This window comes from Dendrobates tinctorius, unplaced genomic scaffold, assembly GCF_039654945.1.
Source record: "Dendrobates tinctorius isolate UK_male_01 unplaced genomic scaffold, ASM3965494v1 ptg000158l, whole genome shotgun sequence".
Taxonomy (NCBI): Eukaryota; Metazoa; Chordata; class Amphibia; order Anura; family Dendrobatidae; genus Dendrobates; species Dendrobates tinctorius.
In genome coordinates this window covers 20,109,023-20,132,411 of record NW_027361825.1, presented here as the reverse complement: position 1 = coordinate 20,132,411, position 23,389 = coordinate 20,109,023, and the positions used below count along the sequence as shown (strand labels likewise).

The 23,389-nt window shown below is 42.9% G+C and overlaps 1 protein-coding gene across 3 annotated transcripts in view; it reads right to left on the bottom strand.

Annotated features, from left to right (window-relative positions):
• Window positions 1-23,389, bottom strand: part of LRFN1 (leucine rich repeat and fibronectin type III domain containing 1) — a 254,965-nt gene that overhangs the window by 77,882 nt on the left and 153,694 nt on the right. For 2 of the 3 annotated variants that reach the window (XM_073549033.1, XM_073549035.1), the window contains exon 2: window positions 2,714-2,801. The gene's annotated coding sequence lies outside the window, so the exon portion shown is untranslated. The remainder of the gene's footprint in view (window positions 1-2,713; window positions 2,802-23,389) is intronic. The other variant, XM_073549034.1, reaches the window with a different exon arrangement.

The window sequence follows — 23,389 nt, the reverse complement described above, 5'->3', positions numbered from 1 at the left end:
AAGTCAATACGTTTTCCCAGTTTTTCGTGGCAAAATTAGGTGCCTCGGCTTATACTCGAACCGACTTATACTCGAGTATATCCGGTAATTGGGATTCTTTAGAGTATTATATCTGTTGAGTAGCCTAAACATTCTGTCTATTCTCCATCTTTCTCCAAGTCATCAGCTTTCCATGTAGACCACCTTTATAATTCACGATATAACTATATAGTCAGTACAATCCATAGACTTATGCAGAATACTATCTCTATATTCCAGATTTACAGCATCTTCTCTTCTAATTCCAGCCATTGTCCAGAACACTATTCCCTTCTCCCATTTTCCCTCCACTATTACTAAGGAAAAACGCCTGGAATTGTATCAGCACATATCTTTAAATATACGATTTGTATTGATCATATTCTTTGTATAATGCTGCTATGAAGCAATTATGTTACTCAACGAGATATTTTAAGGGATATTAAATCCATAAATTTCTGAAGGAAGGAAGCTGAGATAACGTCTGTCGTTATAATCTCTTCTATGGAGACCTCAATCTGCCATTTAACACTATCTAACACTGACCTTTCAGCAGCTTTAGTTGAAATAGCTAATAACGAAGAATTCTTCATGTTATCCATTTTTCTCACGAGAATTGTGCTAAAACAGCACAACTATGTTGAGCTCGAGAGCTTTTACGTCAAGAGACAATTTTAATACAGGCTTCTTTTGCATTGATTCAGCTAGAAGAATAAAACACTGATGAATCTCGTAAACCTTCCTGTATCGACAAAACTTTACTATGAGAGCAGGAAACACTATGAACATGGGACAACAGGGACTTGGGGACAAACATATAAATCTAGGACTTCATTAAATAGAAATAAGAGCCATTATAGCCAGATAGATAAGACTTGGCAAAGAGGTGAATCTTCCCAAAATGACCAACTGGCCAACCTTCTATGATCAGTACAAGAGCACTGGAAGATCTATGAAGTCACAAAACAGCTCAGAAAGTTGTCTTATTTGTCCATGACTCCACATTTTTAAAAGGTAGAAGTTACTACATCGATGATCTCCCTGGTTATGCAAGAAAAATGTATCTTTTCCATTTTGGGCACCTATCCAAAGGATAGGTAATTATTTGTTGACCAATGGTGGCAAATCCATTGGGAAACCTACCAATCTAGAGATCGGTGTTCTGAGATGCACGGCTCCTTTCTTTACCTATAGGGCTGCTGGTAAAAGGTTGACATACCCAATTAATTTAAAATTGAGTCTGTTGGGATTCTCTTACGTTGTCAATGAGAAACTGCATTGAAAGCACCTCCGACCCTCTAATGCAAATGTGAACATAGAGAGTAATAACTAAAGATGCTCCAATCTCCCAAAATTTGGGGCAGATTTGCTCTAAAGAGTCTAAAGATTTGTTTTTGTCTTTCGGTCTGATTTAAAGTCGTACAAATCGAAATTGTCCTCAAATAAAACTTTTACTTGGCTCTGAGGACTTTCGAGATGTGGTAAGAGTTCTAATATAATAATAGATTACACTCACCTATCGTGCCACACAGTTTTTGTCCCAGTCCTCCGCTTGCTTCCTTCGAAAAGAGACCAAAAGCAGTGAGCAGGGGATCGGGTGGGAAGCTGTGGTGGCTGGAAGAGGTTAAGCTGTGTTGATTCAAAAGAGGAAAGTCCTGGCAAACACCTCTGGCAGTGACTTATCGCCTATGAATCCAAATGGATCGTTCATCATCTTGAGTAGGGAGGTTCCCATACACGTTGTTAGGAATCTGGGTTCTATAATGCCTATGCGGGAATCCAGATCCACACATTTGTCTCCAGAGTCTAAGTCCTTTGTCCCAGCTTCTGAGCATGCTCACGGGACTAGCTCTTATTGGAGTACAGGAGTCAGCTGCTCAGGTCCTGCTCCTGATTTGATTGGTTATGCTCAGGGCTCTGGAGATTTCCGGCAGGTCCCGTACGCTATAAAAAGTGCGCATGGCCGCTATGCCATGTGCTAGTATTTTCATACTGCTGCTGTATGTATGGTGATGGATGCTTGGACTGGTGACTGACTTATTATGAAACCCCTTTCCTCTGATATTACGATTGTGTGAGTGATTGGGCAGCCGCCAGTAGCAGCGCTAGCGTCAGCGCGCTCCAGCTATACTTTTCCAGCAGCTAGCGTCCTGCATCGCGCCAGCGAGTTTGCGGTGTCTCCTCTGGTGCTCCGTGCACACCGCGCTGCGGTTGCAGTCTGTCGGACGTTCGCAGTTGCGACGTTCCACATCTTTTGTTACGGTAGGTCTAGACGGAGTAGTCCTGCGGTTTAAGGCTACTCCTGTGACCTTAAATACCGTGTCTGTGTTGCTGTCAGTCTGTGACATAGAACAGACTCAGCGTTATTGTATACTCTGTGCGTGCAGCTCTGTGTGTGAACAGAGCTTGCCTCAGTGCATATTGGGTGCAGTTATACCCAGTGCACACTACCGCCGTAGTGCTCTACCTCTGTTAGCAGCGGTCTTTCCATCTGCCGCACGGTGGACCCCGGGCGGCGAACACGCTTATTTATATTTTTTTAAGCGTGTTCCGCCGCCGTAACACACGTAAGATAGTCAGCCGGTGTCATTATTGCCAACAATAATATGTGTATGGCCAATTGGAGTCTCCCTCAGATATCTTCATAAGACACATTAACAAAATAAGGAATAAGGAATATACACATTGCACCTACCTCTTACCAGCGCGAGGATGTTACATCTTGGATTTAAGAACCAAAGTCGCCATCAAGTATACATTGCAACACGGGAGCTTAGTAGGATCTGAAAATCAAACAGACGTTTATGAGAGTCATAAAGATTCCGGTGCGTAAATCACTCAGGTTACGTAACAATGAACAGAAATGAATCTAATAAACCTTTTAGATCTGCATTTCATTGTATGAAAAGATGACTTTATACTGTGCTAACCAAGTTGGTAATAAAAGCAACATTTTACTGTATACTCCTGACAGTTCTCATGATTAAGTCTTAAATCGTACAAGCCCAAGAAGAACGGAGAAGATTCCCGGCACCGAAGATCAATACTGTGTTCTAGTTTAGAGAAATGGATTTAAATACAGATTATTAAGTGAGCCTCAGACACAATGTATCATCGCTGGGGAACTTCTTAAGCCTGAATATGCACTTTAGTTGATGAGTGGAAGAAAAGTATAAAAACCAAGAGCAAAAGGCATATGGGACCCAGAAGAATGGAAAGTGGCAATAGTGAGGAAGAAACAGCCAGGAGGTAATGTCACCATCTCCTCCTAGAGGTGATTTGAAGGGGATTTCAACCTCCAGGCCCTCCTCAGAGGCGTAACTTAAAGCTCCTTGTATCCAATACAAAATCTGTAATTGGGCATTTCTTGTGTCACTTACATTTTCACATACTCTATGTACCAATTCTCCCAGACCATCCAGGAGTATTCTATAACTTGGAAAGATCTCAAAGACTCTTGGAAAAGTCAGCAAATCTCCTGTGCCATATCGAACTTGCCCAAAACCTGCTATAAAATATAGTTGACAAACAGGGCACAGACAGGCAGGAAATTTGGCAAATAGAGGTGGGAACAGCTTGTAGAGAGGAGGGGACTGGGCGTAGAAGGAAGGACCTTATGAATTGTGAAAAATTTGCTTCAGATGCAAATTTATATTCCTTCAAAAGTTAGCAGATGTGCATTTATAAAGTTTTGGACACAGGCAAAACTGCAAAATTCTATAGCGACTGTAATAATGCCTCTATCCATTCTGTACCGAAATGTTTGGATTTAATGGCAGAGGATGTCTCGGTTTTATCTATGGAATTGCCAAGAGATCTTCATTAGGTCTTTAAAACGTTATATTTATCCAATTTCTGTTTTAGTTATCCCTTTTTTCAAAGAAGGGCTGCCATGGACAACTACAGGGGAACAAAATATTATATGGCAGCAATTTTACCAATACTTAGATGACTCAAGTCTACAAGAAGGGGGCAATGAAAATGTCCCAGGTGCGGGAACCCCTTAAAATAAGGCTCTAATAAACCATTTTTCCCCTTTTCGATGCCCATTTCTTTTTATTAATTTCTACCTACTAGAAATGGAAAATAAATCTGAAAATGAGCGGGATTTGTGGGCCAAAGCGGGCAACTATTCTAGGCACTACTGTCAAAATACAAGAAGTTGAAGAAGTGTAAATGCAGGGAAGTCAACCTTGGGCTCCAGCTAAGTTATCTGCAAATGAAGCTCATGCAATATTCAATTTGCTCAGCATTCAATGTCTCATCCACCTTTATTCAGGGAATCAATTTTGGTAAAATGATCAAGTTTTATCAGGGTTGTTCAGTCCAGGCTCATTCCATCATCAGATTTTTCTTTTCACAATATCATCACATGGCTAACATTTAGGTCTTCATTGCTTGGCGTTTTTAGTGTCACCTGGTCAATACTTACATAGCTCTGCAACAAGTCGACACATAATAGATCCAACCATTTTTTTTATTTTCCTGTGTGGACTATAGGTACTCACAAGGGAAATTATAAAATGCATTTAGGACAAGATTATTATTAGTGCATGCAGCTCTATAAAAGCGGGAATGGCTGGGCTGCTGGGAGCAGGAACTGTTGCTCTGGAACTTGCAGAAGGGGCAGCATTCTTTTTATTAAAAGAGAATTACTCTCCTAAGATCTGCTCCATGTCTTGGTTACTCGGTTACTTTAAGTTTAGGCATGCCTTTTATGTATAAATGAAGCAAAGTCAAGCTTGGTCATTTTTTATGATGAGCTACCTGGTCTTACATGCTTACTAAATGAACTCATCAGGTGTCAGGAGATGCACAAATATCATAAATTTGCTTATTGGTCATATACAGAGAATTTCTGGTTACAAGCAGCTGCAGTCTGCAAGAAAGCTGCAACTTGGAGAGAGAGGTTCTAGTTTGCAAATATCAGCCTATACAATGATTTTAAAGTGTTCTCGTCGTATCGTCTCCGGCATATAGACAACACAGAGGCAAAAAACGTGTTTCTCAGTGAACCCAGCCTGTACATATATTATGTAGTCCGCCATTCATATGGCATAGAATGCTCAGTGGCAGCTTTCCTGTGGATTGTAACTTATCACTGGAGATAGTTTGAACTAAATAAAGGGTTTTCTCATACCTTTCTAGCGCCCCATTTTTAATGGGAATGTCCCTATAAACTGATGACAAAGGGATTGACCATTCCTGGGTTGTTCAGGTGGAGCTTAAAAGTGTCCTGCAAATGGGGATTCATATGTTCGGATGTATGGTTGTCCTAGGGTGGGGAAGTCAGATCTCAATCCATGGGTGAAATAAATACAATCTTGCTTACTAACTAACGTCTCCAATCTATCCTGAATGCACGAGCCAGGATCATATTTCTGTCCAACAGCTACACTGTTGCCATCACTCTGTGCCAGCGTTTCCACTGGTTGCCCATCCACTGCAGTGCCCAATATAAACTTATCTTTCTCACCCACAAAGCTTTCGACAGTTCTGCACCACATTTCATTGCCTCCTTCATCCCTGTTTACAACCCTACCCATCCTCCTCGTTCTGCTAACAACATAAGATTAACATCCTGTATAATATGAACCTTCCTGTCCCGTCTCCAAGACTTCTCTTGTGCTGCACCTGTTTTCTGGAATGCACTATCTAGGATGTCTTGTCTCCCTTCCATGCATTCAGTAGCAATTTGCTCCTGTACGTGTACACATACTAGCTGGTGACCAGTTCATGTAGCGTTATTTGAATGCCCCTATATATTATAATAATGGCTGGACCATACAACACAAGGATTTTTTAACATTTACCTTTCATGTCTCGCCTAATTCCTCATAGATGGCAAGCTTGCGAGGAGCAGGAACCTCACTCCTCTTGGTATCTGATTTATCTGTTACTTTGTAATGTCTTATCTTGTTTGTACAAGTTCCCTCTGAATTGTAAAAAGTGTTGTGGAATATGTTGTTGCTACAGAAATAAAATTATTATTATGATTCACCTTTTTTTTCTCCAGCATGGAAAGCTATGAAACTTTGCAAGTCACTTTATTGAGGAATTTGTCTTCATTCATTCATAGATAGCATGTAAGTGGCTTCATCCGCTTCCTTTTCCCCAGTCTACTTTCCTGTTTTTAACTGCATTGATAACAGTACGCACTAATTTGGAGTACAGATGATGGCAGTGAAAGGATCAGGTCAGCCCTCTGAAAATGAAGCCATGCAGAGTTTGGGTCCTGGGATCAAATCCCACCAAGGACAATATCTGCAAGGAGTTTGTATGTTCTCCCCGTGTTTGCATGGGTTTCCTCCGGGTTCTCAGTTTTTCTCCCACACATTCCTGTGGAATTAATGGCGCTATATAAGTGAGTAAAATAAGTAAATATGAGCTAATAAGACAAAATGCATCTTCAGTAGCTTCATTTTATATGTAGAGAACACCACACATAAAGGAGAACGGGAAAACCAGCAGCAGCAATCACACAGTGATATATGCAGACTCAGTGGTATCTACCGCTGATAACCCCACAGACTATATAATTATAATTGTTAGGACAGTCAAATCACTGAACACAGCACAACACACAAGAACACATTGACCAAAAGTGCTGAATGTAAAAATATATATACTTTATTATTTTATAAATAAAGGTACTTGAGGTATTTTAAAAGTAGCAAAGCATCAGTGTTTTATAATATAAAAATATACATAAGAGGGCAGTACTATCCATTTCATAAGGGCATTTTATAAGTAGTAGGACAAGAAAAAAGTTCTGAAGGTGGTTATAGAAAAGAGAGGTTCAAGTACTAACAAAGACCTTTGAATAATTATTTAGACGATTTTACATTTTTCAGAATTTTACCCAATTTTTGCAGAATTGGCAAAACACCATGCCTCACTCATATAATCAACAGGTATTTTATGCTGTAACATTGTGCGGATAACCTCTATACAAAAATGATTTTATAGCTTACATTCTATTCTCAAACAATCATTATTCATGACTACTGCAATGAGTCATGTGTCACTAAGTTTAGCAATATAAATGGTGTTACAAAATGTGTTTCATCCGATTGACACAAATGTTATGTTGGGTGCACAAAAGGATTGGTGGAGTATTTGTGTGCAGCATTTGTTATGTTCACCTTCGCATACAATCTTTTAATTATTATTAACTTGCTTCCTGAAGGAAAAATTAAGTGACTTTCTAAAGAGTATTTGGTAGAGAATTTTGTCAGGAGGATGAACCCTCCGTTTATATGGGCACACAGGTCATAAAAACTTGAATAAAATGATACCTTGATATCTGTGATCCGATGTCTTATTTAAGTGAAATACATGTTTTCTTAGTTTGTAAATGAGCTGTTAAGATCTATGGGCGGGCCGGACATAGAGCTCTCTGAGAATCTGTCTTGAAGAAGGCTTTATTTTAAATAAAGGGGAGTTACCAGTGTGAGACATGTAGTGACTGACAGTGTGGTCTCCTGAGCTATATGTCTGACACTAGTAACGCCTCTTTTCATTTACAATAAGCTCTGGAGGCAGATTCCCAAGGAGATCTATGCCCGGCCCATAGATCTGAACAGCTCATTTACATATTAAGAAAAATTTGGATTTCCTTGGAAGAAGACATTGTATCATAGATATAAAGGTATCATTTTGGTTACCTTCCTATAACCCCATGCCCATAGAGATGGCTTAGGATTGCTGATGCTACCATTACATTATCTTGTGCAGCCTATCAGTTGTGACTATCACAGCCAGTACAAATATAAGGACCAGCCAAGCAGTGCCATCTTATGCTTTTACAGGGTAGTGATAGAAGATCAGGGTGCACTTTTCATTCCACATAGAGACAGAAAAAGACCCAAATTGTTTTGTGTAATACTACTGCACTAGTGATTCACATTGAAAATAGGAGTGGTAGTTTCACTCTGGGAATAATAATCCAAAGAGTCACCTGATAGGGAGGTGCTGGACCTGCAGAGTCAGAGTTTCTGTGAGTTCATTGATCTGTAATATAATGCAGTAACTGCACCTTCTAATCTTCATACAATGCAACTGCAATCCGCAAGGCCAGTTTAATTCCCTCTATTAATTTTGCCAGTAAAGAAGAATCCTGAAACCTAGTCTTGTGTGTCACAGGCTGTCTACCTCACAAAGTGAGCGTGTTGTTCAATATTAGGATTGCACCTGCCATGCAAGTATGGTGATGTGTTACAGCGAAAGGGCTCGGATAAGGTGTTATCGGAGCATGCTCATGTGCTAATAGAGTATCTTCAGCGTGCTCGAATACTATGTTCTAATCCACGCGGCTGCATGTCTCATGGCTGTTCAACAGCCACAACAAATGCAGGAATTGTCTAACAAACAGCAATCCCTTCATGTGTTGCGGCTGTCGAACAGCCATGAGACATGCAGCCACGGAGACTAGATCATAGTATTCTAGCACACCGAAGATACAATATTAGCACACGAGCATGCTCAGATAACATCTTATCCCAGAACATTCGCTCATCAGTAGTTACAGGTGCTTCCTTTTGGAATGTGAAACTAACAAACTATTTTTGTTATGTTTTTTATTTTGAAAATTACCAGGTGCAATGTTTTTTAAAATCTTTTAAATAACGGAAAAATTTACATCTTTGAATACCTTAATAGACCAAATGAAATAAAATTTTATGCAATAGTCCAATTCAGCAGACAGAGATGCATCGGCTGAACAGTCAGGTTTGGACTTAACTAAACTGTTCCCCTTCTCAGGCAGATACCCTGAGCCTCGATCCCATGGGTCACCAGACTGGACCTGTGGCAAGAACTGGCACAGCTTACTACGAGCACAGTGTCATATCCAGCCTCCAGAGTAATATCAGAAACAGTATTCAGTGCAGTCAGAGACTTTTTCACACCCAAAAAGGTCAGGTTATCAGCTGTAAGTGTAGAAAACCTTGTATTTGTCAAAATGAATCAGACAAGGAACAGTTTCAACTGTCATTCACCTACAGCTTATACTAATGATTGAATTGGCCATACCATGTGCCTGCCTGCCTGTTTATTTTCTGTCTTCCATTCTGTTCTTTGGCCACCAGTGCCGATGGCCCACGCTAAGCTGGGAAACCGCTCCCTATCCACCGTGTCATCTATACAAAAGTTCTGCAGCTGCCGGGGCTACTCTTGCAGGCCCTACACTGCCACACATCTCCTTGCCAGCCCTGTCCTATTTGTCTACTATTCAGCTTCTGTTGCTACCACTGCACAGTGATGAGTTTTCACATCTGCTTGCTTCACAATGTGTTTTATACTTATAAATAGAGTTGAGCGAAACGGGTCGAAAAAATTCAAAAGTCGCCGACTTTTGGCAAAGTCGGGTTTCATGAAACGAAACCCGACCCTAGGATGAGGTAGGCCACGAGGTCGGCGACTTACGCGCCAAAGTCGCGTTTCAAAAGTTTGTTTTGCGCTCTTTTTCAGCCAATCAGGATCCACGGACACTGTGGGCAACGTGATGACATAGGCACGGGTCACCACCATCTTTCAGAAGGGCATGCAAGTGATTGGCTTGCTTTGGTGGGCGTCACAGGGGGTATAAAAGGGCGTGCACACCGACAGCCATCTTACTTCTGCCGATCTTAGTATAGGGAGAGGTTGCTGCTGATTCTGTAGGGAGAGCGTTAGGCAGGGAAGAAGACAAAAAAACTGCTTCTGCTGCTAGCGATTTGGCCTGCACAACACACCAGTCACTGTGTGTGCAGTGCAAGGGGAGGCTATATAGTGGTGTATCAGTGGTGTTGGTTGTTGGGCTGCCTTTTAAGGCTTCCTGACAGGCTGGCATTGCTGTTTACCCACTGCTCCGCAAACTGCTTTTTTAAAAGCAATCCCAATTTTTTTTTTTTGTCCTGCTGAGAAGAAAAAAAAACTGCTTCTGCTGCTAGCAATTTGGCCTGCACAACACACCAGTCACTGTGTGTGCAGTGCAAGGGGAGGCTATATAGTGGTGTATCAGTGGTGTTGGTTGTTGGGCTGCCTTCTAAGGCTTCCTGACAGGCTGGCATTGCTGTTTACCCACTGCTCCGCAAACTGCTTTTTTAAAAGCAATCCAATCTCCCTTATCCTCTAGTCACTTTTGTCACAGCTGTGCCATCGAGCCTGTCACATAGCGCTCAGATATTCATTGGGCCTCACACAATCCAAAAGTGTCCAGTGTCCAAAAGTGTGTGCAGAGATTCAAAATCTCACTTATCCTCTAGTCACTTAGGTCACAGCTGTGCCATCGAGCCTGTCACATAGCGCTCAGATATTCATTGGGCCTCACACAATCCAAAAGTGTCCAGTGTCCAAAAGTGTGTGCAGAGATTCAAAATCTCACTTATCCTCTAGTCACTTAGGTCACAGCTGTGCCATCGAGCCTGTCACATAGCGCTCAGATATTCATTGGGCCTCACACAATCCAAAAGTGTCCAGTGTCCAAAAGTGTGTGCAGAGATTCAAAATCTCACTTATCCTCTAGTCACTTAGGTCACAGCTGTGCCATCGAGCATGTCACATAGCGCTCAGATATTCATTGGGCCTCACACAATCCAAAAGTGTCCAGTGTCCAAAAGTGTGTGCAGAGATTCAAAATCTCACTTATCCTCTAGTCACTTAGGTCACAGCTGTGCCATCGAGCCTGTCACATAGCGCTCAGATATTCATTGGGCCTCACACAATCCAAAAGTGTCCAGTGTCCAAAAGTGTGTGCAGAGATTCAAAATCTCCCTTATCCTCTAGTCACTTTAGTCACAGCAGTGCCATCGAGCCTGTCACATAGCGCTGAGATATCAGTGGGCCTCACACAATCCAAAAGTGTCCAGTGTCCAAAAGTGTGTGCAGATATTCAAAATCTCCCTTATCCTCTAGTCACTTTTGTCACAGCAGTGCCATCGAGCCTGTCACATAGCGCTGAGATATCAGTGGGCCTCACACAATCCAAAAGTGTCCAGTGTCCAAAAGTGTGTGCAGATATTCAAAATCTCCCTTATCCTCTAGTCACTTTTGTCACAGCAGTGCCATCGAGCCTGTCACATAGCGCTGAGATATCAGTGGGCCTCACACAATCCAAAAGTGTCCAGTGTCCAAAAGTGTGTGCAGAAATGCAAAATCTCCCCTGTCCTATAGACACCTTGTACCTTGTTTTACATTACTATATAGTTTGTTGGATTTTGTCTACATTTCTACCAAAAATGAGGAAGGCTGGTGGAAGAGGCCGTGGAATTGGGCGGGGGTTGGCAGCTGGTAATGATGGTGTTGGTGGTGGATCTGATGGTAGTGGCAAGAGCAAAATAGGACCGAATGCAGGAGGTGCTGACCCTGCGTCATCGTCTGGCTACATAAGGCCTCGAACGCTTAGTTTTCTAGGAGTTGGCAAACCGCTTTTAAAGCCAGAGCATCAGGAAAAAGTTTTGTCTTACATTGCTGACTCAGCCTCCAGCTCTATCGCCTCCTCTTCTTCAGTTGTAAAAAGTAAAAGCACTGAGTCGTCATTGGAGGCTCATGTTCATGAACCACACCTTTCCTTGTGTCCTTCACCCCAACCAAGATTGAAGGATGACGCAGGCCATACTACTGATTACTCCATGGAGCTGTTTTCACATACCATGCCTGGATTATCAAGTCAAATGGTGAATTACCCAGGCCAAGATGAATCTGACATGGAGTGCACTGATGCACAGCCGCTGATGGATGATTCTGCTGGTACATTCACTCACAGCACTACATTGTCCTCGCAGTGTATAGAGCCAGATTCTGACCCTGATGAGACTCAGGTGCCCCTTCCCGCACACTATACCACCATACACGGTGACACAGAGGAAGGTGCACATGACATAGAAGAGGAGGTGATGGATGACCCAGTTGTTGACCCAGATTGGCATCCATTGGGGGAAGAGGGTGCTGCTTCCAATAGCTCAGATGAGGAGCATCCACAGCAGACGGTTCCATGACAATTGTGTACAAGATAATTGTGTACGGACAATTGTGTACAGAAAATTGTGTACAGGCCAATTGTGTCCAAGGACAATTGTGTACAAGGACAATTGTGTACAGGGCAATCGCCTTGTACACAATTGCCTTGTACACAATTGTCATTGTACACAATTGGCCTGTACACAATTGTCTGTACACAATAGTCCGTACACAATTATCTTGTACACAATTGTCCTGTCACCAGACATCGACATCGCAACAGCTGTTATCTGGCAGGCCCGGAGCACTCCAAAGACAGGTTCCAAACATCAAAAGAGTTGCTGGACAGCTTGTCCAGAGGGTCAAAAGATCACAGCGTGCTAGGCCGCAAAATGTCTGCCAAAGTAGGAAGAGTGCAGTGTGGCACTTTTTTGAACAAAATCCTCATGATCAGGCCAAGGTTATCTGTAAGAAGTGCGCAAAGACCTTTAGCCGAGGGAAAAATCTGAAAAATTTGAATACCAGTTGCATGCTTAGACATTTAACCAGCATGCACTTGCAAGCGTGGACACAACACCAAACCTCAAGTGCCACATGTGCAACTGATCACAACGAAGGTAGTCAGCAACGCTACATTGTTTCCCCCACTGTAAGCCCACCGGTTAGCACAGCAGCAAATGTTGAGGTGTCGTTGCAAGACCACAGCAGTCAGGGAATCCCACTGTTATATCAACGAAAGACTGATTCTAGGCCATCAGAAAGAACACCAACTCCATCACCATCATCAACCCTCTCTCAGTCCACCCTGTCCACCGCTACTTCCACCATATGCAGCTCTCAAGTCCAGCTCACCCTCCCAGACACTATGAGTAGGTCAAGAAAGTACTCAGTCTCTCATCCGCGTACACTGGGTTTGAACGCCCACATTGCCAAACTAATCTCGTTGACATTCAGCCATTGTCTGCTCAGGGACCTCTCCTGGACGAGGTTGAGGAAGAAGAGGAGGAGGAGGATGATGATGGGGATGATTACTTAGGGGAGGAGGATGCATCTCGTGGGGCAAGTGAAAATGTTGGCGTGGCAAGGTCTGGTACAGGGTTTGTGCGTGACTGGAGGGATGTGGATTTGCCAGAAAGTGCTCCTCCACCCAGCACTCGCAGTGCATCATTGACACCGGGAACATTGGCCCACATGTCAGATTATGCCTTGCGGATCCTAAAAAGGGACCCCCGCATTGCCAAAATGATGAACGATGACGACTACTGGTTGGCCAGCATCCTGGATCCAAGCTATAAAGGCAAATTACAAAACATCATGCCACAGATGTTACAAACTACTTTTCCTCCCATATCGATGTTCTCCCACACAGGTCATTCCCCTTTGACTATTGGGCCGCTAAACTGGACACCTGGCCTGAATTGGCCCAATATGCCTTACAGGAGCTCGTTTGCCCAGCTGCAAGTGTGCTATCGGAAAGAGTCTTCAGTGCAGCTGGATCAATCCTGACAGAAAAAAGGACCCGTCTGTCAACCCAAAATGTGGATGATCTAACCTTCATTAAAATGAACCACGCATGGGTTTCCAAGGATTTTGTCCCACCTTCCCCTGATGACACATAGGGTGACAGAAAAATGGCTTGCTTTGGTCCACCTCTTCCTGGTACTTCACCTATTTCGCCTTTTGCATCAGCTGAATGTCCAACATCAACATATGCCACTTTCTAAAACTCCCTAACTGTGCTGCCTCCCCCCCATGGCCGGGGTCACCACCTACCGCACGACACCGTGCGAGTGCCGTTGCCCTGGACAGGTGGGTAGGCCGACTCTTGGGCGCGGGCACTGGCACAGGGTCCCTCATAGTGCAATCAAGTGTCTCTGACGGTGGTGGTGCACACCCGCCGTCAGACACACCGCTGTACTATGAGGGGCCCAGTGCCAGTACCGACGCCCACGAGTGGGCCCCCCTTGCTTGGGCAGGGCCCCAGCATTTGCAATCTTTACCTCTCCCTGCTCCTCCGCTGTGTAATCTGGGCCGTCAAATCCATACTGTGCCTGACACCGTCTGAGCCTGCCTCCTGAGACATATATTTTGAATGTGTACGCTATCCATACATGTTATCCAGGGATACGGTACCCTTTCTAACCTTTGTGCAATCACGTGCAATCCATACTGGGCCTAACACCGTCTGAGCCTGCCTCCTGAGACATATATTTTGAATGTGTACGCTATCCATACATGTTATCTGGGGATACGGTACCCTTTCTAACCTTTGTGCAATCACGTGCAATCCATACTGGGCCTAACACCGTCTGAGCCTGCCTCCTGAGACATATATTTTGAATGTGTACGCTATCCATACATGTTATCTGGGGATACGGTACCCTTTCTAACCTTTGTGCAATCACGTGCAATCCATACTGGGCCTAACACCGTCTGAGCCTGCCTCATGCTGTATAGACATATATTTTGAATGTGTACGCTATCCATACATGGTATCCAGGGATACGGTACCCTTTCTAACCTTTGTGCAATCACGTGCAATCCATACTCGGCCTAACACCGTCTGAGCCTGCCTCATGCTGTATAGACATATATTTTGAATGTGTACGCTATCCATACATGTTATCCAGGGATACGGTACCCTTTCTAACCTTTGTGCAATCATGTGCAATCCATACTGGGCCTAACACCGTCTGAGCCTGCCTCATGCTGTATAGACATATATTTTGAATGTGTACGCTATCCATACATGTTATCCGGGGATACTGTACCCTTTCTAACCTTTGTGCAATCACGTGCAATCCATACTGGGCCTAACACCGTCTGAGCCTGCCTCATGCTGTATAGACATATATTTTGAATGTCTACGCTATCCATACATGTTATCCGGTGATATGGTACCCTTTCTAACCTTTGTGCAATCACGTGCAATCCATACTGGGCCTAACACCGTCTGAGCCTGCCTCATGCTGCATAGACATATATTTTGAATGTGTACGCTATCCATACATGTTATCCGGGGATACGGTACCCTTTCTAACCTTTGTGCAATCACGTGCAATCCATACTGGGCCTAACACGGTCTGAGCCTGCCTCCTGAGACATATATTTTGAATGTGTACGCTATCCATACATGTTATCCAGGGATACGGTACCCTTTCTAACCTTTGTGCAATCACATGCAATCCATACTGGGCCTAACACCGTCTGAGCCTGCCTCCTGAGACATATATTTTGAATGTGTACGCTATCCATACATGTTATCTGGGGATACGGTACCCTTTCTCACCTTTGTGCAATCACGTGTAATCCATACTGGGCGTGAGAACGGCTGGCGAGCTGTTAAGCAAGCTACAGCACCTGTCCAGACAAGTACAGGGATTCCCTAGCGAGGAGACTTATTTGATTGTTTTCAATGTTGGGACAGCAATTTTTGGGGAGCACTATACTCTGGAGAATGATAGATGGGGCCCACCATACACTGGAACATTCCAAAGGTGGACATCAAACACTGAAGCAGCATTTACAGGGCCCATTATACACTAGAGCATTAGAAATGGGGCCCATTATGTTTGGAGCATTATTTGGGCCCATAAGACAGTGGAGCTTCATCCATGGGGACCAACATATACTGTAGCATTATGTGGAGCTCATCATATACTGTTTCAAACATTATATGGGACCAATGATTCTGTATGGAGAAATAGATGGGCCTCGTCATGAGATGTAAAAAGTGAGGTATTTTTCATTGGACTATACCGCTATTTCTCTGCCGTATCGGAGCATGATGAGTTGTGGTATGTGTTAAAGGGGCGCTCTTTCGCCCAGGGCACATGAAAACCTGGAGCCAGCCCTCCCCCCCCACAGTTTGTAGCCAAATAACCCCCATTTTTCAGTGCGTAACTTGTATTATGAAGTTAATTAAGGTTGACAAGCTTAAGAAAGAAGAATTGATGCTTTTGGCATTCAAATAGGCACTGTAGGTGTGTTTCCTGTCCTCCTCTCACTGCCGACTTTTATTCCCCATTGACTTACATTGGGTTTCGTGTTTCGGGACGACCCCGACTTTTCCCTATAATCGGACGATTTTGCTCGACCCGACTTTTGGAAAAGTTGGGTTTCACGAAACGAAACGCGACCCTAAAAAACCAAAAGTCGCTCAACTCTACTTATAAACTTACTATTGACCGAAAACAAAATTTCTCGAGGGTACACTGACATCAAAAAGCATATGAAATCGGGGTAATTTTTTTAAAGGTTTGTTGAAAACAAGACATTACTTTGTCACTTTGAAAACAGCTGCTCTGTTCCTGTTCCCTGAAAAAAGGATCATTTTTGAAGGCTTGATATTGTTTACACATTTTGAGAATGTCAAAGCTGCTGAGAATATCAGAACAGGGATAATTTTTTCACCAACTGTTCTTCTTATAACTTCTTCATTTTCAAAAGCGAAGAGCCCACCTATTTTTGCTTCCTAAACAAAGGGAACATTTTTTGATGTCTTGTAAAAAAACTTACGTTTCTTCATTTAGCAAAGAGAAAAGCTTTTGAAACTCTCAAAACAAGGATAATTGTTGCCCACCGTGTGAAAAAGACACAGTTTCTTCTGTTTGAACCAACTGTGTATAAACACCAACAAGGCATGTATCTGCCTCAAAAAAGGGATAATTTTTGGACTGTTACTACAATGTAGATATCCTAAGGCTATGGGCACATAGTGAGTAAATGGATGCAGAAATTTCTGCACCATTTCTGCATCTCCTCACAGGAAAACCGCAGATGCAAAAACACGCGTTTTTGCCCGGTGTTTTTTACTTCTTTGAGTGAAGTCAATGGTGAAAACTGCACAGAGAATTGACATGCTCAACGTGTGCATGACACTTCAGGTTTCTCATTCACATTGCTGGCATCAAGATTGCTTCAGGTTTTGCTAGAAAAGCTGCAAGTAAAAAAAACAGCAAATCTGCAACGTGTGCACACAACCTTACAAGTCTTAATGTTTTGAACCTCTTTTGAGCTCTTTAATAGAAATACAGCTTTATTAATGTCTAAGTGACCTCCACATATCTGGGTAGATAAAAAAGTATGGGAGCCGTTGATAAATAAGGCTAGTTTCACATTTGCGTGTCAGGGCGCAGCGACGGCCTGCGCACGGCCGCCGCTAAGCCCCGCCCCCTGCTGCGCCTCCTCCGGTTGCTCTGCCTACCGGCACATGACGCTGCATGCGTCCCCTATCTTTATCACTGGGGACGCAGGCCGTGCGCAATATGCGTTTGGCGGCTCATGCGTCCTTTTGACGGTGCGCCGAGCGCAACCAAATTGCAACAGGATCTCTACTCTCCCCCGCCATTCCCTTAATGCCAGAGGTAGCAGGAGGAAGGTGTGCACAGATCTGCAACACAGAAAGGCGAAAGTGTCTTTTACAGCAGAGAAACCAGGAAGTACAGATGCAGGAAAGCAGATGAAGAGGACATAAATGCAGATACAAGCTGTGCTGGTGTAAGAGCTTATGAGGAAAGCCGTACCTTAGATATGCACATAGATCCAGCCTATATAGAGACACTCACACAAGAGAAAAATCTGAAACTAGGATAAGGTTACAAACCGCATATGAGGTGGATGAAAGTGAATGAAGGAGTGAAGATTGTAAACTGAAAAAGACTAAAGGTTATCCGACAAGGAAATAAATGTTTCTTAGGCATGGCTGGTTTTATTTTAATAAACAGAGGCATAATCACCTTACTGGACCCACTGGATGCAGCTCAGTATATTCCCAAGATCTGCACCGGCTTCTGATCAATGTTTGCTGCATTTTGAGATCAACAGGACCTGTGATTGGCTGCAGCTGTTAGGTGACTATAAGAAGGTGTCTTTGGATGACATGCTCTACTAAGCACCTGATTGCTGTAGCCAATCACAGGCTGCAGCAGTTCTGTTGATTTCTGGACAGAGCACATATTACTTCTGTGCCAAATGCAGACCTGAAGAGTGAAGGTGAGTATGTCTCTGCTTATTGTTTTGGAATCATTCATGACTATAATATATATTAGTGTTGGAGAACACCTTTAAGCCCTTACATAGATTGTTCAGCTGATATACTTCTTAAAGGGTTAGGTTGGTGCACAAAAAGAGGGAAACTTCAATCATTGGCCGAAGCAATGACACATCACTACCAGTGATTGGCTGAGAGGTCATCACCTATTGTGAATGGTGGATCCTGTGTTATCTACTGTATATAGAGGTGTGATCAGTCATTGTACAGGAGGAGGTGAGCTGTGACATCACCTATTGTGTATGGTGGGTCCTGTGTTGTCTACTGTATATAGAGGTGTTATCTGTCATTGTACAGGAGGAGGAGGTGAGCTGTGACATCACCTATTGTGAATGGTGGATACTGCATTATCTACTGTATATAGAGGTGTTATCAGTCATTGTACAGGACAGGGAGGAGGTGAGCTGTAACATCACCTATTGTGAATGGTGGATCATGTGGTATCTACTGTATATAGAGGTGTTATCAGTCATTGTACTTGAGGAGGTGAGCTGTGACATCACCTATCGTAAATGGTGGATAATGTGTTATCTACTGTATATAGAGGTGTTATCAGTCATTGTACCGGAGGCGGAGGAGGTGAGCTGTGACATCACCTATTGTGAATGGTGGATCATGTGTTATCTACTGTATATAGAGGTGTTATCAGTCATTGTACAGGAGGTGAGCTGTGACATGGTGGATCATGTGTTATCTACTGTATATAGAGGGGTTTTCAGTCATTGTACAGGAGAGGGAGGAGGTGAGCTGTAACATCACCTACTGTGAATGGTGGTTCCTGTGTTATCTACTGTATATAGAGGTGTTATCAGTCATTGTACAGGAGGAGGTGAGCTGTGACATCACCTATTGTGAATGGTGGATCATGTGTTATCTACTGTATACACAGGTGTTATCAATCATTGTACAGGAGGAGGTGAGCTGTTACATCACCTATTGTGAATGGTGGATCATGTGTTATCTACTGTATATAGAGGTGTTATCAGTCATTGTACAGGAGAGGGAGGAGGTGAGCTGTGAAATCACCTATTGTGAATGTTGGATCCTGTGTTATCTACTGTATATAGAGGTGTTATCAGTCATTGTACAGGAGGAGGTGAGCTGTGACATCACCTATTGTGAATGGTGGATCCTGTGTTATCTATTGTATATAGAGGTGTTATCAGTCATTGTATAGGAGGAGGTGAGCTGTGACATCACCTATTGTGGATGGTGGATTCTGTGTTATCTATTATATATAGAGGGGTTATCAGTCATTGTACAGGCGGAGGAAGTGAGCTGTGACATCCCCTATTGTGAATGGTGGATCCTGTGTTATCTACTGTACATTATATAGAGGTGGCCTATAACAAAACATGGAGTTGATAGCCCAAATCCATAATATAAACCGTAAATCACTCAACACAGTTTGTGTGAGAAAAATAGTATACTTTATTAATAGAGCAAGTACATAAGAGGTGGGTACATAAAAATGAGTATATGTGGTAGAGACTACAACAAGGGCGTCCCCCTGGTCTCACCCGGTCCCCACATGGGTAAGGAGATTCATTACAGTTTAGGTGTAGCTATACATATGGCTTAACGTTACGGCAGCATTACTGCTCAGCACTATGGGGCAGTGATTATTTTACAGATGAATTGCTGCATTTGGCATATGTGAACCTGTTTTGTTGTAATAACATATGGCACTATTATATGCCCTTTACTCAGTCATTAGTTCCCTAAAACTTCAATGGGTCACAGTGGCTATATGCAAATGCTCATTATTATGAGAGTTGTTCACTATTTATGGGCCTGCTTAGCTGTATCTGAATAGGTTGTGCTGCTTTTTACACCTTTTCTGTAACTGTTCCTGGTGATACCTTGTTGTAGTCTCTACCATATATACTCATTTTTCTGTACCCACCTCTTATGTACTTGCTCTATTAATAAAGTATACTATTTTTCTCACACAAACTGTGTTGAGTGATTTACGGTTTATGTTATTGGTTCGGGCTATCAACTCCATGTTCTGTTATAGGCTATATTCATATCTGAGTTGCCCTAAAAAAAGTGTTTATTATGAAGTGATCCTTAAAGGTATGATATCCTTTTCTGTTCTGTAGATAGGTGTTATTTTTCCTTCTAATCCTGTTTGTGATGATAATGAGACTGCTGTAAAGTCATCTGTACAGAAGAAAACATAGGAGTAAAATGTTAAGCTTATTGGACAGTGTAAAAATGTCATTATTTTATATGAATGGTGTTATTGTAAATTGATTAAAAAGAAACTTTAAAAATAAGAAAATATATATACAGTAATTGCCAGAAAAATCTGATTTGAACAGTTGGTTCATATTCTGTTTAACCCATGAAAATAAATGGAGATGGAGAAAAACATTTGTTTTCTATCAATTTATTCTAGATTCTCTTCTATTAAGAAATGACTACATGTTCATAGCTGTATTAATCTCTGGTCTATCTGAATATTCTACAATTATTTCTTTGTGCCCCCTGGGCATAATTATGTGGATTTCCATTAGAGTGGCACAGATAATTAAGTGGTACACAAATCTCCATGTCCAATGTACAATGTATAGTAGTTATCTGTCACACGTATTTGCCCATCAAACCTTACATCCCCAAACTATTAATGACGTCAATAATCCATTGTAGTCCACATACCACAAGGTAACGGAATACTCATTTTCCCTTTCCAGACAACATCCTATAGAGTTGCAATATGGCGCTGACTGATGCCGATTGGGGATCGGGGTCCGGACGCTTCATGCTTCTCCTCTGGTCGCCAAGTCGGAATTGACACTTGATGGAGATAATCTAATGATTTCTCATACTTATGACCAGAGGGGAGTTGATAAATGTCACAATCATTCTCAGTCTTCCTTTCATGACAGATAAATTATATCCTCATCTTATGACAGATAAATTATATCCTGACCGTCAAAGCCTATGTAGAAAGAAAAATAATGTACTGAATTTGTATCTAGAAAAATTAGGAGTCATTAACGAAACTTGTGAAGAAGTAAAGGTGGACAACATCTCTAATTAAAAAATATGTGGCTTAATGTGCAGTACCAGGCACGGCCTCTGGATAAGGGTGGCGCTGTTTGCGAATGAAAGCAGCCTTGATTCTATTTATTTAATCTCATACAATCATATAAGAGTCCAGGAGACCACCCTACCAAAGAAAACGTGAAATAAAAGGATATTTAGTATGCAATATTTCGCTTTAGCGACTTCAGGCGTTTGCTTACTTGGATAAAATAAAGCCATCTGGTTGCAGGTAAATCTTCAACTTTAACAAACCATTTATATGACTGCATAGCCCTTTAAAAGATAAGCAAGTTGATCCCTTTATGATGCCAAAGCGATGTTCCAGCAGCGAGAAATCACACTTTGAAATTCTGTATATATGTGCGTCTGGAAACGCGTCGGGTGGTGACGATGCACTTACAGCTCCTCAGCCTCACGCTGTATTCACAGCCTAAAGCAAAGAGGCTGAGGAGCTGTAAGTGCATTGTCACGCGCCAATATTCAGATCTTTAAAATGCAATTTTTTTTTTTTGCTCTGGGTTTATAAAAAGATCAACTTGCTTACCTTTTAAAGGGCTGAACAGATATATAAAATTTTGGGGCTGTAGAAGTTCCCCTTTAAAATTCAGTTTACCTTATGACAACCTTTTAGTAGGTCTCAGTTAGTTAACAAAACATGGCCCTACCAAAAACGCAAAAGATTATAGTGCGTCCATTAAGGTGGACAATAGGGAAAACTGCTTCTTTCTCCTCCTGGACTGATCTTTCATTCTCAAAATTCTCAATTCATGAGTAAAATGTGTCTTCCGTGACTACAGATTTTCCCATCAGTGTGATAGGTGACAGTTGGTGCTTATAGAGTTCCATGAAGAGCAGTGAGGTTATGTTTCATGTTGCTTTTCTGCTGTGCTTTTTTCTGCAGTCAAAATCTGCTCTCTTGGCTGCTTACAAAAAGGAGGATTAGCTGCATTTCTGCCGCTTTTCTTTTGTTGCAATTTTGGTATAGATTATGGCATTTGTCTGCCTTACATGTTTAATAAAGTTGGTTTCAGTCACCAAAAAATCAGTAATGGTTGCGTTTTTTTGCACTTTCTCATTGCTTTCTATGGTGAAAAAAAGTCTGCAAAAATGCTGAAAGAATTGACTGTTCGGAATACCTGCTGTGAACTTAATGGTCCTCCTCCGGTTTCCAGACTGCTCCGCCGGTCTGTCCGCGCTGGAGGCGGAGCCAGTGCACACTTGGGCGGTGCGGCTACACAAGGTGGTGTCTCGAGTGTGGAAGCAGTGAGCGATGAATGAACAAAGGACCCCATGCTTACCACTGGTTTCGCGGCCTGGGAGACATGGGACACTGTTTCACCCAGTTGCCAGGCCGTGCAGGACGCTGCCTTGTCTGGTGTTAGCCAATGGTGGGAATGTGTGCCCCTGCTGTACAGGTGAGCGGGGAGCAGCTCCCTGGATGTGACTGGGAGGAATGCATCACCTGATAGTAATCCTAAGGGCTCATACTCACTTGCGAGAGACTCGCATGATTCTCGTGCGAGTCTCTTGCATGAAAACCTGGCACTGCCGCCAGCACTCGGACCGGAACGTGCGGCTGCATAGAAATACATGTAGCCACACACTCTGCAAGTGAGTATGAGCCCTTAGTTTTCGGCTGGCTTTATAAGGCCTGCTTCTAATCCAGTCCAGTGCTGTTATTCCGTTCCCTTGGGTAGTGGTATGGTGAGTGCTGCCTGGATGAGCGCTGGTTGCTTCTCTGTAGTTGCTGATGGTCGTTATTGGTTCTTCTTTATTAGATATTGTCCCGGGGTTTCCACTTGGGTTTTATTTGGGTTTTATGCTAGCTTTGGATTTACTCTTGTATCTGACTCTACAAAGCCCCTCCCCTTTAGGAGAGGGTGAAGAATATCCCGGCCCTTAAAGGGGTTATCTGAGACTTTATAAAAAAAAAAAAATGTACCTAAGCACTAACAGACAGGTAATTGCAACTTACCTGCATCTTGCATCCGGCGCCGTTCTTCCCCGGCACAGTGCGTTTAGATACAACTGCCGGAGATTCGGAAGCCTCTGCTGATGTCACGTCTACAGAGATGAGGCTTCTTTTCCGCTCTGCTCTGTCAACAGGGCGAGACTTCCAAGGTCATTGTAATTGATAGCCAGATCTCTGCTGCCTAATTGGGGGAGTCGGCTGTCAGAATGATGTCAGAAGTCATGCCCTGTTGTGTCAGCAGGGGTAACTGGATCCCTGGCACGAGTGTGGCGCCCCTGAGGGTCCAGTCGCCACAGAGGTACTGCATCTCATCCAGAGGTGTGGTACCCCATTCTCAGGTAAGGAGGGAGCAC